At 36.1% G+C, this 12,800-nt stretch overlaps 1 long non-coding RNA gene across 4 annotated transcripts in view; it reads right to left on the minus strand.

Annotated features, from left to right (window-relative positions):
* LOC111091264 overlaps nucleotides 1-7,999 on the minus strand; it is a 39,788-nt gene extending 31,789 nt beyond the window's left edge. For 3 of the 4 annotated variants that reach the window (XR_005374714.1, XR_005374712.1, XR_005374715.1), the window contains exons 1-2: nucleotides 7,838-7,999; nucleotides 6,580-6,715 (exon numbers count right to left, since the gene is read on the minus strand). This is a non-coding gene — a long non-coding RNA (uncharacterized LOC111091264). Of the gene's footprint in view, nucleotides 1-2,740; nucleotides 2,812-6,579; nucleotides 6,716-7,837 lie in introns of all 4 variants that reach the window. The other variant, XR_005374713.1, reaches the window with a different exon arrangement.
* Nucleotides 8,000-12,800: the final 4,801 nt, after the last annotated feature.

Consider the following 12,800-nt stretch of genomic DNA (forward strand, 5'->3'; position numbering starts at 1 on the left):
CATTAGCTAATGACTACCACAAATGAATGAAAACTGTAATTTTGAGTAGTGCTACAAAATAGAAGGTCTGCTATACTATGAGAGGGAGAATTTGACCATGTATGCAAAGTCAGAGAGGACTTCCTTAAAGGAAGAACAACTACAATGGGATCTGAGGAAATAATAGAAATTAAACAGGTAAAATGTGAGTGAAGGAGAATGTACCAATTAAAGGGGCAGGTTTTGGAAAAACTCTGAGATGAAATGGCGACTGACCTGTTCAAGGAAAAGAGGAAAGCCAGGGATGATGAAGGATAGTTCCTATCATGGAGAGAAGGCCTGGGAATTTTGGATTTGCTTTTTCTTTTTTAATATTTATGTATTTATTTATTTATTTATTTATTTGAGAGAGCAAAAAAAGAGAGAGAGACAGAGAGAATGTGAGCAGGGGGAGGGGCAGAGGAAAAGGGGGAGAGAATTTCAAACAGACTCCTTGCTGAGCCAGAGCCTGATGTGGGGCTCAATCCCAGGACCCTGAGATCATGACTCAAGCTGAAACCAAGAGCTGGATGCTTAACTGACTGAGCCACCCAGTTACCTCTGGATTTGTTTTGGATTGGTATGAGATGACGCTGGAAAACTAGGCAGGTGCCAAACAATTCAGCATTTTATAAGCCATGTTGAGAATTTGATCTTTATCCAAAGGATAATGAAAAGCCAATGAAGTGTTTTAAGCATGATCATATTTGCATTAAAAAAAATCTTCCATCTATGGAGTGCAAAATATGTTGGAGAAAGGCCAGAATAGGTGCTAGTGTTTCAAGTAGGAAGCTATGGCAGAAGTCCAGGCATTGATGATGACTATTTGAGTTAGGGTGATAGAAATGGAGATATTCAAAGAGGATCCACTAGAAAAAATATTTAGGAGTTAGAATCTGTCAAGATTTTTAGGGTATGTTGGAAATGGGGATGGGAGGGGAGAGCAAGGGAGAGGGAAGTTTCAAACACTGCCCTCTGTTTCTGATGTTCCTACCAGAGTGGATGGTGGCACTGCTCACTTAAAGGAAAATCCCTAGAAGAGTGGGATTTGGTGGGATTTGGACCAGGATCAATAGATTTTGAGCATGACTAATTATGAGGTGCTTTTGAGACATAGAAGTAAAGATGTCTGATAGGTGATTTATTATGTAGTTCTATAGCCCAGAAGAGATCCAAAGAGTAGCTCTAGATGTACAAACCACATGAAGACCCATTTGTAATCTGACATACCCTAATCAATTTCTACATATCAATCCCATTCGAAAAGATCTAAAACTCAAAATAATCTTCAGAGCTCTAGGTTGTAGTCTGACATTGAAAATCACAAAAGGGAAGGTAGCATGGAAAATGGAATGATGGCAGCAGTTTGTATTAGAAGACCTGGATTCAAGTCTCAATATGCTTGCTAAGTAATTCTGAAATCTTTGGCTGATGACCTCACTCAGAAATGCAGTTCCCTGGCTGTAATACCTCAATAAGGATACCTCCCTCTGGCTGATGTTCTAAGGAGTCATATGATATTCATGATGAGGGGAGATGAAAGTTTTGTAAAGTCCTACAAACACCCATCTTATTTTGTTCCCAAACTGCTACCACCACTATGTATGTAGGCACAGTCTACTCAATGTTTAACACACATCATCAAATGCGCACTAGCTTTGCGAAGTCTCAAACCAAGCTGGCGTGCTAGATTATCACTGCTTCACTGGTCATCTAGGAGCTGTCAAAAAAACAAAAACAAAAAAACAAACCCAACCTCAGTTCCCTTTAATCAACTGGACTTCCGCATCATGGCTCCATTCTTTATAAGTAATTATAATTATGAAAGATTCAGAAGAGACTGTGCCAACATGGGAACTCAGTGACTATTAACAAAGCATTTTGCATTTAACTTATCTTATCTTGGAAGGCCAAGTATTAAAATGGCTTTGAAGGCTTTTTCTTTTTTTTTAAGACACACTTCTGTTTTACTCCATTTCTCTCTAGATAAAATAAGTACCATCTGTCCAACCACAGGATGAGGAGATATTTCTCCCTCTGGGAACAGGATATAGTCTTAACAAATGTATGAGACTGTTGCAAATTAAAACCATAGGAACCACTTTTAAGGGACACTCTATCAATGTCCCAGAAAAATTTCTGAGAACCTACTTCATAATTTTGGAAGAAATCATCAGAGATGATAGTAGAATCAAAGAAGATGGAAGAAGATGTCATTTAACTCTCAATCTGTTACAACAGACCTAAAAACTTGCTAGTCCTAAGTCACATTTCAGCAACGAAATAAATGTCTTCATTCAGAAAACATTTTAATAACCAGCAACAAAACTTTATCAGCAAAGATATGTCCCTTGTTACTATATTCTTTTACTAACTCCATATTCAGACTAACAAATAAAATTTGGATTCTTCCATAATGTAGCTAACATTATTTTCCATTTCTACTTAAACAATAACAACGAAAACATCAAAGTATGCCAAGAATTACTATTTTTATTATATACTATTATTAACTTTCAATAAAGATATAAAGTATATATATGGTACTTTATTATAGTCTAGAATCTACTGAGGGCTAATTACTATATTTTACAACTGGTTCAATTTAAGATAACATCTAATCAGAAAACAGGTTTACTGTTCAAAAACATTTTTAAAGAGAAGATTGAAAACATTGATAAGTTCATCATTTGTGTTTTAGCTTGTTAAAAATGAAAATTACCTTAGCAAGTGACAAAGTTCAAATCATTGGGAATGAGGCATGCAGCTTCACCCGCTTCCAAATGTAGTACACTAGAAAGACACCACATTACCTTCTGTGGTATTCTTGCCAGTAACATCCAATCAAATGACAACAGATCCTCAGATAAGCCGAAGAGAGGGACATTACACAGATCAACTGGCAAGTACTCTTAGAAGACAAAGTAACACAAAGATAGACTGAGAAACTCTCCCTCACTTGAGGTGATGAGGAGACACGAAACCTCTAGCTGTTTGAGATCCTTGATTGTGTTCTGGGACACAAAAAAATACATTAGAAGAACAAATGGAGAAATTCGAATAAGGTCTGCAAATTACTTAATAATACTACATTAATATTAATTTTCTTACTTTGATAAATTGCACTAAGCTTAAGTGAGAGAACAGTTTGGGAAGCAATGTAAAAGGTATATGGGAAATATATGTAGTATTTTTGCCATTTTTTTGCTTTCATTTTATAAATCTGAAACTATTTCAAAGTTAAAAGTTTTTTTAGAGTTATGTTTTATGTAAAAGTATACATTAGATATTATGCATGCATATAGTATATATATTATGCATACACAGTAAAATTTGTTTGTGAATGTTAACTATTTTAGAAGTGGTTTCACATCATTAAATCGCTTCAGTGATTATTGTCTGACAGTATGATTTGTGCAGAAACTTGTTCATTTCAGACTATGGTTTGCTACTGTGAATTATTTTTCCTACTGGATTTTTGCATTTTGAAGTAACAATTCCTGGAAAAAAAAAAACGGTTGAAATGTAGCATCATTATTTGTAGTAGTCATCCTCATAATAGTTCAGATTTGGTAACCAAATCTGGTAACCACTTTTCTTCATAATAGGCATGGTTTTATTTTTATGAAAGAAGAAAGAAGACAATGTTTCCAAAACAATCATAAGACTTACAACCTGTACATCCTGAGAAACAGTGTGATGGGGTTTAGGACTCACTACCCCAAAATATGGCACCTTGGCATCCTGAAGACTAAGCTGAAGGAGTCTGAGAAAAGGGCAGGAAGGTCACTCTGACCTCACCCCAACCTTGCCCTGCCCATCCCTGAGAGAGGAGATAAATCTCCTATAGGAAAGGCATTCCTCCTATAGCAGAAGGAAGAAGACATTCCTGCTACATAGGGAATGAAGGGGTGAAAAATCTGTACTAACAAACCTGGTTAAATTAACCCTTAGCTACTTCTTCACTGTTTGCTACCCCCAGTCCAAACCCCTTTGTCTTGTCATTCTTTTTTTTTTTAAGATTTTATTTTTTTTATTAATGAGACAGAGAGAGAGAGAGAGAGTCAGGGACACAGGCAGAGGGAGAAGCAGGCTCCATGCAGGGAGCCCGACGTGGGACTCAATCCCGGGTCTCCAGGATCACACCCTGGGTGGAAGGCGGCGCTAAACTGCTGAGCCACCCGGGCTGCCCTGTCTTGTCATTCTCCACACATCTATTATTTCTTGGTCTAAAATGTATAACAGCTTCCAGTCCTGGACACTTCTTTGTGGCATCATTCTCTTGTGAAGATTCTTAAAATGTATATGCTTTTTTTCTGTTCATCTGTCTTTGTTAGTTTAGCTTGAGATCCAGAGGGCGGCCTTAAGAAGGTCAAGGAAAATTTTCCTCCCCTACAAGCATAAAGAAGTTAAATGACTTGCCCTGGGTGACCAAGTTGGAAAAAAAAAAACAAAAAAAGGCAGAGCTTCAAATCAAATTCATGACTACAAAGTCCACATTTATTATGCTTCCTGAGATACCACTGTTTCTCCCAAAAAGCTATTTTAACATAGCTTTAGTAAAGACTTCATCTTGATATGCCTGGGTGGCTCAGCAGGTTAATCATCTGCCTTAAGCTCAAGTCTTGATCCTGGGGTCCTGGGATCAAGCCCCACATCCTGCTCCCTGCTCAGTAGGGAGTCTGCTTCTCCCTCTCCCTTGTGCCTCCCCTCTGCTCATGCTTTCTCTTGTGTGCTTTCTTTCTCTCAAGTAAATAAATAAAATCTTTAAAAAAAAAAAAAGCAGGGGGCACATGAGTGGCTTAGTCTGGTAAGCGTCCAATTCTTGATTTCTGATTAGGTCATGATCTCAGGGTCATGAGACTGAGCCCCAGGTTGGGCCCCCTGCTCAGCGGGGAACTGCTTAAGATTCTCTCTCTCCATCTCTCTCTGCCCCTCCTCCTGTTCTCTCTTGCTTATGAGTGCTGTCTCTCAAATAAATAAATAAAATCTTAAAAAACAAACAAACAAACACTTCACCTTAGCAAATTCAGCGACACCCAGTCCTAGGACTTCATCTCACTTCATCACAGCCACATTCTCTCTTGTTGTCCGAGATCTGCATCTACTGCACTGCCTTATTATTAGAATGAAGGGAGCATGCAATGGGCCTCCTTATAGGTTGAAATAGCACAGATCTTATTTCATTATTCGATTATGAAGTAAAGTATCAGGTTTCCAGGAACATAGTTTAAGAAAACCATATGAGATGGAAGCAAAAAACAGTAGTGGCAGATACACCTCCATCCCAGGCCAGCACAGTGACTCCCCAAACTGTGCCATATGGTAGTTCTCCTCCTCCCTCTCTGTTCAATCTCCCTTCCTTCCCTCCCCATATATCCAACTGCTACAATAAATCTCTACCCTTACAACTCCATTAGTTCTCATTTCAAAACTATTGCTTCCTGAGTACTGTCTTACTTAATAGAATAGCACGAGATAGAATCCAAGGTAACTCTGTCAAACTGGGCATTCTCAGAATGCCTGGTTACACCAGAGATCAACTTCAGGATGTTCTAATATCAAGCAAAAACAACATTAAATAAATAGTACCAACATATACCCACCTCTGAAAGTGGTGAAATACAATCAAGATTTTATTGAAGATGTTATTAGAAAACGGAGAAAGCTAACCTGGACTCATAATAGTAATCTTCTTCAATCAACTTGCCCCCATTTCTCCTCTTTTTTTTTTTTTTTTTAAGATTTTATTTATTTTAGAGAGAGAGTGAGTGAAAGAGAGAGAGCACAGGCTGGGAGAGAGGCGGAGGGAGAGAGAGAAGCAGACTCCCTGCTGAGCTAGGAGCTCCATGCAGGACTCGATCCCAGGACTCTGGGATCACTACCCAAGGTGAAGGCAGATGCTTAACTCACTGAGCCACTCAGGCATACTCCTCTAGCCATTTCACTTCTTCTACTTCCTCCCCAACAATCACTCTCTGTCTCTGTCCTTTCTCTCAACCAGGCCTCATCGAACAAAGTACCTGTCCATAATTCAATCATCTACCACAATAGGCCAAACCCAAACCATTCTACTGCTCTACTGGGAAGAAAACGTTTCTTCCCCATGAAGCCCTCCATTCATCTCAACACGGAATTTTAATAACTAAATCAAAGATCATAACTTGCTTCAAAATACCAAGAGGGAATCCATTCTTTTAAGACTGCTGTTGATACATGATGTTGACTTCAGCCACACGGTCAAATAATGCTTTCTGCATCTATAAAACAAGAGTATAAATGCTGGTACCTTCCAGTGGATCCAAAGACATCCACAGCTCATGATTTTGTGTTCCTGAGGTTGGAATTGCCCCTGGCGGTAAGTAGATTATGCAGAATGACAGCTGGTGATCCAGATAAAAACTGCAGATGGTTTGACCCTTCATGGTATATTTTTCAAAAATTAAATTACTTTAATCTCCTAGATTTATATGCAAACAATTTCACATCAACACTCAGCATTCTGGTTTTTCTTTGAAAATTAGAAAAACATGGGTATAAATTCCATACATCAATACTTACCAGGGCTTGAGAAGGAGCGTCCACCTTTCTACTGGACATTTGATCTCCATTCCTTCTATTCCTTATTGTCTTCCACCTTGACCATTTCATTCACTTTCATTGCCTGGCTGGCTCCTATAGCCATTCAGACGTGCAACTTGGTTTAAAAAACATAAATTGATATTAGATTATCAAAAAACATTAGAGAACTACTTAACACTAGTTTATGAAGACTACAGGAAGTAGTATTTGTGACAGAAATCTATATATTTAAATAGAAATAGAGACACATGCACATGCAAATTTAAGCCAAATAATACATGATATTAAAATAAGATATGTTAATATATTCTGAAGCAACGGTACATTTGCCATCTTAAGTTGAATGTTATTTTTACTTTAAAAGCATTATGTGAAGTAATAAAAGACTCATAAATTTAAAATTTGTTTGGGTAGGACATTAATGAACTCCATAAAATGTAAAATAATATAAAAAACTGAATATTTTAGAAGTTTTTTTTTTTAGAAAATGTTCTTTTATGGAGATATACTTACTTTTACCTGAAGTTCAAACTACTTTCACTAATTAACATTTTTTAATCTGAAAATATTATTTAGAGAGTTTCATTTAAAAAAGATAAAATAACTAGAACTACAGATGTCTGTTCCTGCATTTCATGGGTGTTGTCATAATAAAATAGGTTAAAAGGCAAATTAATCATATGCTTCCCTTTCAAGAGAAACACACTTGTGTGAGTTACTATAGCAACTACATACAATTTCAACTATTAAATTTCTTATTACAGGAAAAAAAATCAATAACAAGTTAGATTACTTAAGATAACATATAGCTTTGGAGGATACCTATTTATTTACCCAATATTATTACAAAAACTGCTTTACTATGAAAATCCAAAGGCGAATACTTTTTTTTTCTTTTTTTTTAAATGAATATGCCAAGAGTGAACCAAGTGTTAGCAAAACCAGCCAACTGCCCTCTTGTTAGTGGCTCCAGCACGTGTCTAGACTAATTATGTGTAAAATATAATCCACTCTGGCCAGTCATGCCTGCTGTAATTGTGCATGTTACACTCATAAAAATATACCACTAACCTTTGCAATTTTCTTTAAAATTAAAATAGTTAACTCTCTTTCACTTCAACTAAATATGCCTTGGATTTTCCAAAACTGGGTTAGCATACTTAAATATAAATCAATGAGGGCTTTTTCCCCCTAAAAAGGCTGTCAAATACAATGTTATTTATCATTTGGGATTTACCTAAACAATTGCTTGATCCACATTACATTCAGTAACAGATGTGACTCTTGTGGCTTTTTGTTGTATCTCTTTAATTTTTGTCTCATATATTCAAATGCTTTGTTTTACAACTGAGCAAACAGAGGTTTAGTGGTAGTTGCAGGGGAGGAGCAGAAAACAGAAGCCCAGTTCTAGGGAATAAGAACATTCTCATTACTTCAAATTAATTTTAATCTATTCAGTTCTGATGGCCTCTGATTGCACAGGCTAAGATCTCAATGTCCCACATATGGTGGTCTTTGTTTTGAAAGCAAATTGCATGATTGAAAAATACTTCCACATTTCATTCTAACCTTATTCATCTTATTAGCTAGAAATACGTTGGGATCTTTTTCGTAAGGAAAAAAAAAAAAAAAAGACCAAACACTGCCTCTAATATCCTTATCCTCTCTTCCCTCAAACCAGAGAATCAAAACGGAAATAAAATTATTTGGCTTTCTGTTTGTTTGTCTGTAGCCAAAGGACTGAAATAAAAATGAAGCTGCATGGTATCCGTTAGCCAGAAGGGTTGGTTTTATCCTTCACACTGAAAATGGGTCTCATGCTTTAGATGTGAAAAGAAAGTATTATATTTTTATCTCAGTTCTCTGGTTCCACTCATTGAACAATAGCTTCAAAAATTTGGCTTGACATGTCAAAAATTTCACTCTTATTTCAGCCTAGAACTAGTAAAGTGCAAGACATCAAGGTAAAGCACAAGAATGTTTTATAATTCTCTGAATACTCAGATCTGAAAAAGCTGTGGCTATTCGCATGTTTTTTTTTTTTTTTTTCACGTAATTGAAGGTAAGATTTTGAAGGAAACCAGACCTGTCATCTCAAAATATGCCACTTTGGCATATTGGTTTCTCAAATTAAAGGTACTTAAGAGACAGGAAGGTGTAGGTAGGACACTCTGAACCCTCCTTTTTCTTCCTGAAAGCAGGAGATAAAACTCCCATATGAAGGACACTCTTCTTGTAGCAGGGAGAAAGAAGACATTCTTACCAGCCCAGAAACATCAACGGGAGAATCTGCACACAAACATTACTCCATTAGTTTCCTACTATATATTTACCCATGGTTTGCTGCCCTTGAAAGCCAAACACTTTCTTTCTTGCTTTCTTTTGTCATGTCATTTCTCTACAAATTTATTGTTCTTTCCAAAGATGCTTTATAAGATGGAATTGTAAGTTGCCATTTTGAGTTACTCAGTTTAGGTTTCTCCCATGTGATGTGTGCTGTACCCATTCATAAACTGTCTCTAGTTATTCTGTCTTTTTGTTACAGGGGTCTCAGCCAAGAACTAGAGAGTGAGGGAAAATGACTTTTCTTCCCTCACAGTTATAAACTTAACTGGATTATAAAAATCTTCCAAATGGATCCCATTTTAGCCAATGTGTTAAATAGTCTCATCCACTCTCATACATTCTGATTCCCTTTAAGTAGAGATACGACTAGAGTGGGCTATTAGAGATTGAAGGAGCTGTCCCATAATGACTCCTATAATGAGTAAAGACATGGGCCAGTTCAAAATATATCCCCTTTTTCCCATTCATCTCCACTGGCTTCATAATCACCTTAATTTCTACCATACCACTATGCTCCCCAGTCTTGTTTATCCATGATCTTTTCTCTCAATGAACCCTTAAAGGAAAAACAAATCCGAATAATTCTTAGTTACTAACCTAGACACATTTCAGCAATGGCTTCTGCCATATTAAAAAAAGCTCCACAAATTAGAAAGTCAATAATAACTATATCTAATTTGGAGATTAAACATGAGTGGACAATACTGTGTTCACATCGCCATATGAGAATTTCACTTTTTAAAAGTTGTCATGAGATCAGTCAAGCAGCTTTTGGCTGGACCTTTGTCTCACTCTCATAGTAGCTTTTTTTTTTAAGATTTTATTTATTTACTCAAGAGAGACACACACAGAGAGAGAGAGAGAGAGGCAGAGACACAGGCTGAGGGAGAAGCAGGCTCCATGCAGGGAGCCCAATGCGGGACTCGATCCCGGGTCTCCAGGATCACGCCCTGGGCCAAAGGCAGGTGCTAAACCGCTGAGCCACCCAGAGATCCCCTCATAGTAGCTTCTAGTGGATAGCAACAATCACAACAGCAGCACCTTGCATTCTTTCCCATACTGTCCAAACCACTTCTTTAAACATAGTCAGTGTCTCCTTATTCTCCCATAGATGTTGAATGCTTCAAATTAGTTTTGCAGGCAGTGAATATTTTATGGTGCTATACTGCAAAAGTAGTATACCTCAACTGCAGGTGTTTTACCAAGGGCTGACATAGAGGAGTAGAGAATTTGATCATGCTTATTTAACAAGCTAGCCTTAAGTTTAATTTTAGTTAGTCCATCATTTTCCAGATGGTAATATTCTTTCTCTGAATGGTGGTTGGTTTGCCTTAGGTAAGGCAGCTATTTTGAGACAAAGCTCACCCTTCACCTAATTGATTTTCCCTTCAGGAAATTGAATTTTTTTCAAGTGGGGCAAATATTTGCATTTGTTTAGTCTATTCTAGATAGATATTGCCATGCTGATTCTCAGAGTAGTCTTCAAGAGATGATAAACTGTCTTGAATCATGCCCCAAACCCTTGAGCTGACCCCATCTAGTGTGACATATAAATCATATCAAATGTATTTTTACTGTGATTTTTTAGGAATTTCATTGTCTGTTTAAGGGAATTTAAATTCTGTTATGTTCCATTCATCAATTGTACATCCTCAAGGAAGATATGATTGTTCCCAAACCAATCACCTTGCATGACAGTTTGTTTAAAGTAATGAATATGGCCATCATCTCCTTGGTTTTGAGGGGAGTTAAAGAAAAGTATGCTTGGGACACTAATATACCTTGGGACACTTATCTATCATATCATATACACTTATCTTATCATATCATATATCTATCATATTCCCAAAGTATGCTTGGGACACTAATATACCTTGGGACACTTATCTATCATATTCCAGATAAAACAATACAGAAAAATGAAATGAGATTCCAAATAAGAACATGTAGGGTGTTTTTTTTTTTTCACTAGGAATGTTAGTTTTTAATTCTCCTTCCATCTTAAAGTCTCAGAAATTTGTTTTTTGATATTAAACCTTTTTATTGTAAGGAACAACAAAAGATAAATCACAACACAATATGTACATGCAAAACTATTCACTTAAATTACACAGATTTTCAACTTTTCACTTATTCTCTTCAATTAGTAAAAGAGGACCTGACATACTGTCGTTTATCCATAATCCCCACATAGTGGATACATAATTACTTTACTTTACATATCAACATACAAAAGGTAACATTTTCCATAGAGTAAAATTAGTATTTTAAAAGGAATTTGCAGAACTGTATTCCCTAAAATCTTTGTTCCTATTTAGATGCCCAAAACCATATCTCTCATTCATCATCTCTCCATCCCCCAGCTTCCTCTCTCTTGCTTCCCACCATGTTATTTCACTGTATATTCTCTAGAAAAGCTGTTATATGAATCATTGTCTTCCATATGGAAGCACAAATAATCTAAAGTTTTAAAAGTGGTGACTGTCTTATGACCAGATTTTTTTAAGTAAGAAGTTTGGTGAATGAAATGCTGTGACATAAAATGGACTTCTATTTTAATCTGCAACCCAATGATATTAAATAGCTTTTTTGGTATAATTACTATGAGCAGAATTTACCTGCAGCTATAATTATTTAATAGTTGCATTTCAGGTTGTGTGATATTAAAAAAAATGAACGCTGATCTGAATTTTAAAACTTTAATGACTGATGTCAGATTTCAGAGAAATAAATGGGACTAAAAATAAGTCACACCTACTCATCTTGTCTACTGTAACACTGATAAAAGTTGAATTTTTTAAAATAATACACTATCAATTTCAAAAAATGAGGTGATCCATTTATTTCTGAAAGTTTTTGAAAAATTACTATTATAAGAGGATATATTTAAATTCAGCTCCTTGTCCTACTTCTATTTTTTCTCTCCTTTTCAAATCAATGGCTCACAAGTTAGTTTACTTTGAATTTTTGTATTTAAAAAAGAAACACTTGTTTCTATACAGCCGTTCTGTTTTTTTCTTTTGTTATATTTTACTACACATTTATCAAGTGTTAGTTTTTTTTGCATTGATTGAACATTTTCATTAGCATTCAACATTTCAAAAGATTACTCTGAGAAAAATGCCCTATGTGTCAGGTATCCAGAAACTTCTTTGAATGACAACAATTTGAGCAGATGAGAAAACTTGAAAGCAGTTATCCAAATACACCAATTTCCAACTGTGCAATGGCAATTCAATCTTCTGCCAAAAATTAATTTGATATTTCTATAGAAACAACCTGGCGATCACCTTCTTCTCTTATAAGATGTTCTAATGCACATGCACAGTTGCATAATACATTGACCTGGGATACCTTTCAACATACGTAACAGGCAGCTGCTATTTTCCTTAAGGGGGAGAAGGAGAATGAAAGAAAAATAGAAAAGGCAAGGCTTTCAAAAATATGTATTAACATATTAACTGCATTTTTAATCCTTCATAAAAGTGTATCTATTGAAAACTGAACATTTACTTTTCGGGAAGGATTTTTTTAAAACGTTCAAAGATCGTACAGAATAAAAATACTCCAATTCACAGGAAAAGAAAAAGTACTTTGGAATGAATGAGCCTACTATTTCTCAGGTAGATGAAGGGCTACAGTCTCAGAATCGTATCTATCTCTGAACTTGAACCTAAGCTTGTAATTCCAGAGAGAGTAACTGCATACTTCTGGTATGCACCTTCCTTGGATCCTTTAGGCTAGAACCTGGTTTCTCAGCTTTGGCACTGCTAATATTTGGAGCCAGATAATTCTTTCTTGTAGAAGTTGTCCTGTTCCTACAATTCTTTCTTATAGTGGCCTCTATCCACTAA

Source organism: Canis lupus, chromosome 20 (assembly GCF_011100685.1).
Source record: "Canis lupus familiaris isolate Mischka breed German Shepherd chromosome 20, alternate assembly UU_Cfam_GSD_1.0, whole genome shotgun sequence".
NCBI classification, from domain to species: domain Eukaryota; kingdom Metazoa; phylum Chordata; class Mammalia; order Carnivora; family Canidae; genus Canis; species Canis lupus.